Here is a 5,598-nt window from a genome sequence, read left to right as displayed (position 1 = left end):
GGCTGAGGTATATGTGTACCTGGGAGGCAGTACAGGGTTCTTGGACATGCAGGGAACCTTTAGAACAAATGCCCGAAGGCGTGACCACGACAACAAGTGAAAGTTCAAAGGTTGTATTAAACACAGTTCAGAGGAATACTGATGACTTGGTACTGGTAATAGGAAACACAGTTCAGAGAAATACTTGGGATCGATGACCGAACACCGATGGTGACTTGGAATCGATGACGGAACACCGATGGTTACTTTGGTATCGTTGGTAAGCTTTGAGTGAAGCTGGGGTTCGCAGATAGAAATGCACTATTGTACTTAGAAGCACAGGTGAAGCATGAAGTGATGCTGGGGATCGCTGGAGAATAAGCTGGAGAATGGCTGCTGGGAAGCCGGAGTTCAGACACAGGTGAATCAGGGTAGACTGTAGAGCAGGCATTCCCAACCACGGTCCTCAAGGCACACCAACAGTGCAGGTTTTAGTGATATCCAGGCTGCAGCACAGGTGGGTAAATCAAAATAACTGAGCTACTAATTAAGTCACCTGTGCTGAAGCCTGGATATCACAAAAACCTGCACTGTTGGTGTGCCTTGAGGACCGTGGTTGGGAATGCCTGCTGTAGAGGGTTAATCACTGGAGTGTCGGGTTACACTGCAGAGTATAATCACCAGGGAGTCAGGCTGTACTGCAGAGAAAGTCCATGGGAGAACTGCACACTGGAATCACTGAAGACAATTGAAGCACTGACATCTTTCCACCCCAGGAACAGGATATTTATACCTGCTGGGAAGCAGGGATTGGCTGGCTGATTAACCAGAGACCAGAGTGCAGCTGCTGTTTAATCAGGCTGAGAGCAGAGTGCAGCTGATAGGCTGAAAGGTAATATGTGATTAGGAAACATGGCTGCGCCCATGGTAGCTTTTGGAGGGAAAGATTGTTTGTAACTTGAATGTGAGCTTTAACCATGAAGCTGCCAGAATCACAGTAAAGAGATTTGAGACAATGAGATGCAGCGTGCTGCACACAGACAGTGCAGATGGAATCCAGGCTTGGAACACTGGGACAGTCTCAGGAGGCATTTGGAAGGTAAATACTGATAAGGAATTACCTAGATCGTGACAGCACCCCCTCCTTTAGGAGTGGCCCCAGGACACTTCTTATAAGTTCTTTACCTGAACAAATGGAAGGATCTAGATTGAATCCTGATGAACTTGAACTGGCTGGGACCAGAGGAGACTGTACCGGATCTATGGACGAGACCAACTTAAGTCCAGACAACCTTGAACCGGTTGAGACCGGCGGAGACTTTAGACCGACGGATAGGACCGGATTAGATCCGAAGGTATTGGAATTGGCTGGAACCGAAGGAGGCTGATCCGGACAGACGGATGGGACCGGATTGGGTCCAGAAAAGCTTGAACCGGCTGGGACCGGAGGAGTCTTCGGATTGACGGTTGAATCAGCTGGAACTGAAGGAGTCTTTGGACCTACGGACGGAACCGGATTGGGTCCAGAGATATCGGAATCGGCTGGAATCGAAGGAATCTTCAGACAGACGGATGGAACCGGATTGAGTCTAAAGACAGTTGAATCAGCTGGAACTGAAGGAGTCAGAATCCGGTTAGAACCGGAATGAGTGGTATCCGAGTGTTCAGTTAGACCATCCTGGACCTGGTCCATGCTAGATGCCAACAGGGTGGTGCTCTCTGAAGATGGCAAACAGGAGTTCATAACTGCATCTGTAGCACAAAAATTTCCATCTGGGAACTTGGCTCTGGATACTTCCCTTGGGACTGAAACTTTGGTGACCCCTCCTGGGGTTGATGAATCAGACACCTCTCTCAGGGTTGTTTTCTCCAGCACCCCTCCTGGGGTTGACAGATCAGAAACTCCTTTTTGAGAAGACTCATATGCCCCTACTAGAGCTTGAACATTGGATACCCCTCCTAGGGCTGTAGACACAGACGCCCCTCCTTGGGCTGTAGACACAGACGCCCCTCCTTGAGCTGTAGACACAGACGCCCCTCCTTGGGCTGAGTAAAGAGCATCATCATTCCAGGAAAGTTCAGACGCTAGGATCTGGTACTGTACCAGATATTTACCGACTGTTCGTGTCCCCTGACGTAGCCGGAGGATATCAGAGGAGGCAGAGGTCACACGACCTGGTTCATCAAAGATGTGCCTGAAGGTTGCCACGAAATCTGCATATGAAGAGAGCAGGGCATCAGACTTCTCCCATAGAGGTGAGACCCAATCGAGGGCGGAGCCACTAAGAAGGGAGATGATGTAAGCAACCTTGGTGCGGTCAGTTGGGAAACTGCCAGGCTGTAACTCAAAATATATCTCACACTGATTTAGGAAACCCCGACAGGCTTTTGGGGACCCATCAAACTTGGCAGGTGTCGGTAAATGGAGACAAGGAGCAGAAACGGGAATGGTGGGTGGGGATACCACCAAAGGTACTGCAGTCGGCACACTGGACGCCCCTGAACCACGGAGGGTTACTTGTATTCCATCCAGCCGAGAGGAGAGGTCCTGGAGACAGCGGATCACATGGCCCTGTGCAGTCTCCTGACGTTCAAGGCAAGCTGCAAGTTCTTGCATCGGCCTGGTCGCTTGGACCTGGTCTCCGGCCGGATCCATTAGGTCAGTGCTTACTGTCACAACTGAGGGCTGGTGCTGACCAAGGGGAAGCCTCAGTTGTAGGGGCTGAGGTATATGTGTACCTGGGAGGCAGTACAGGGTTCTTGGACATGCAGGGAACCTTTAGAACAAATGCCCAAAGGCGTGACCACGACAACAAGGGAAAGTTCAAAGGTTTTATTAAACACAGTTCAGAGGAATACTGATGACTTGGTACTGGTAATAGGAAACACAGTTCAGAGAAATACTTGGGATCGATGACCGAACACCGATGGTGACTTGGAATCGATGACGGAACACCGATGGTTACTTTGGGATAGTTGGTAAGCTTTGAGTGAAGCTGGGGTTCGCAGATAGAAATGCACTATTGTACTTAGAAGCACAGGTGAAGCATGAAGTGATGCTGGGGATCGCTGGAGAATAAGCTGGAGAATGGCTGCTGGGAAGCCGGAGTTCAGACACAGGTGAATCAGGGTAGACTGTAGAGGGTTAATCACTGGAGTGTCGGGTTACACTGCAGAGTATAATCACCAGGGAGTCAGGCTGTACTGCAGAGAAAGTCCATGGGAGAACTGCACACTGGAATCACTGAAGACAATTGAAGCACTGACATCTTTCCACCCCAGGAACAGGATATTTATACCTGCTGGGAAGCAGGGATTGGCTGGCTGATTAACCAGAGACCAGAGTGCAGCTGCTGTGTAATCAGGCTGAGAGCAGAGTGCAGCTGATAGGCTGAAAGGTAACATGTGATTAGGAAACATGGCTGCGCCCATGGTAGCTTTTGGAGGGAAAGATTGTTTGTAACTTGAATGTGAGCTTTAACCATGAAGCTGCCAGAATCACAGTAAAGAGATTTGAGACAATGAGATGCAGCGTGCTGCACACAGACAGTGCAGATGGAATCCAGGCTTGGAACACTGGGACAGTCTCAGGAGGCATTTGGAAGGTAAATACTGATAAGGAATTACCTAGATCGTGACAGCAGTGCTGATACAGCGGTCAAGAATTCAGCATTTCTACCAAACATTTGCAGGGTTTTAAACAAAAAGGGCCAGGAGATGCGATCGAACACCTTTTCAGCGTCCAAGGAGAGGATGAGTGAAGGGTTTTGTCTGCGATGAAGAATTTGGATAAGATCTATTGTTCGCTTCGTGTTGTCCCTGGCCTGACGACCTGGGATAAAACTCACTTGGTCCTAATGTATCAGGCCAGAGAGAAACTGTTTAAACGAGTGGCCAAAATTTGGCGTACAACTTACTGTAATATCAATGTTTAGTAACCTCTTGCTTCAGATGATGGAGGGGCAGGTTCAGGAGTGTTTGCTGGCGCTCCAGTCTTCGGCCCGCAGTGGCTGAATGCTGAAAGTGGCCTGCAATTTTTCGGCCCACTGGCAGCATCTCCTGCATGCTCCTGTCATTTTTCAAAAAATTCTGGATCACTAAATTAATTGTATGTGCAAAACATGGGACGTGCTGGAATTTGCCCAGAAGTAATGCATGCACAATATTGGTGGCGTTGTCCGATATCACAAATCCCCAGGAGAGTCTAAGTGGGGTAAGCCATTGTGCGATGATGTCCCTCAGTTTTTCAGACACTTTTTCTGACATCTCTGTACATTCTCGGTATCGCTCTGCCTAGTGAAGTGGAACCTAGATGGGATTTGGTACTGGGGACACACTACCTCAAACAATTCTCTAAGTCCCACTGAACTAATGGTTGATACCGGACGCATGTCTAACACCAACATAGCTGTCAAGGCCTCAGTTATCTGCTTTGACACAAGATGACTGCTGTCATATTTCATCTTCCTCACAAAGGACTGTTGGACAGTCATTTGCTTACTGGAAGTAGTAAAGGTGGTCTTCTGACTTCCCCTCTGGGATGATGATTGACTCCCAGCAGCAACAGCAGCAGCAGCAGCAGCAACAGCAGCAGTAGGTGTACCACTCAAGGATCCTCCAGAGGAATCCCGGTTAGGAGTAGACTCCTCAGTCTTGCCAGTGACATGGCCTGCAGGACTACTGACTTTCCTGACTGAGGAGGAAGCTGACGTTGACGGAGTTGGTGGTGTGGCTTGCAGGAGCTTGGTTACAAGAGGATGAAGGGATTTAGGTGTCAGTGGACTGCTTACCGTCTTACCCAAAGTTTCACAACTTGACACTGACATCTGATCAATGCGCAGCAAGTGATGTATAAGGGAGGATGTTCCGAGGTTGTTAACGTCCTTACCCCTACTGATCACAGATTGACAGAGGCAACACATGGCTTAACACCTGTTGTCCGGATTTGTGGAGAAATAATTCCACACCGAAGAGGTGGCTTTTTTGGTATTTTGCCCAGGCATCACAATGGGCTTATTCATCCCATGCCTGATTTAAACAAACCACATCACCATCAGAATCCTCCTCCTAAACTTCATCCTCAGCGCCAGAAACACCCATATCCTCATCCTGGTGTACTTCAACAGTGACATCTTCAATTTGAATATCAGAAACTGGACTGTGGGTGTTCCTTCCAGCACTTGCAGAAGGCGTGCAAATGGTGGAAGGAGCCACCTCTCCCCCTCCAGTGTTGGGAAGGTCAGGCATCGCAACCGCCGACACACTTGGACTCTCCTTGGGGATTTGTGATACCATCTCAGAACGCACAGTTCTTTGCTGTGCTTTTGCCAGCTTAACTCTTTTAAGTTTTCTAGCGGGATTATGAGGGCTTCCATCGTCATGTGAAGCTGAAACACTAGTCATGAACATAGGCCAGGGCCTTAGCCGTTCCTTGCCACTCCATGTCATAAATGGCATTTTGGCAAGTTTACGTTTCTCCTCAGACCATTTTAATTTATTTTTTTGGGTAATTTTACAGAACTTTTGCTTTTTGAATTTGACATGCCCTCTACTATGACATTGGGCATCGGCCTTCTCAGACGACGTTGATGGTATTTCATCATCTATGTCATGACTAGT

The sequence above is a fragment of the Pseudophryne corroboree genome, chromosome 2 (assembly GCF_028390025.1).
Source record: "Pseudophryne corroboree isolate aPseCor3 chromosome 2, aPseCor3.hap2, whole genome shotgun sequence".
Classification (NCBI taxonomy): domain Eukaryota; kingdom Metazoa; phylum Chordata; class Amphibia; order Anura; family Myobatrachidae; genus Pseudophryne; species Pseudophryne corroboree.
This window is presented reverse-complemented; position numbering follows the sequence as displayed.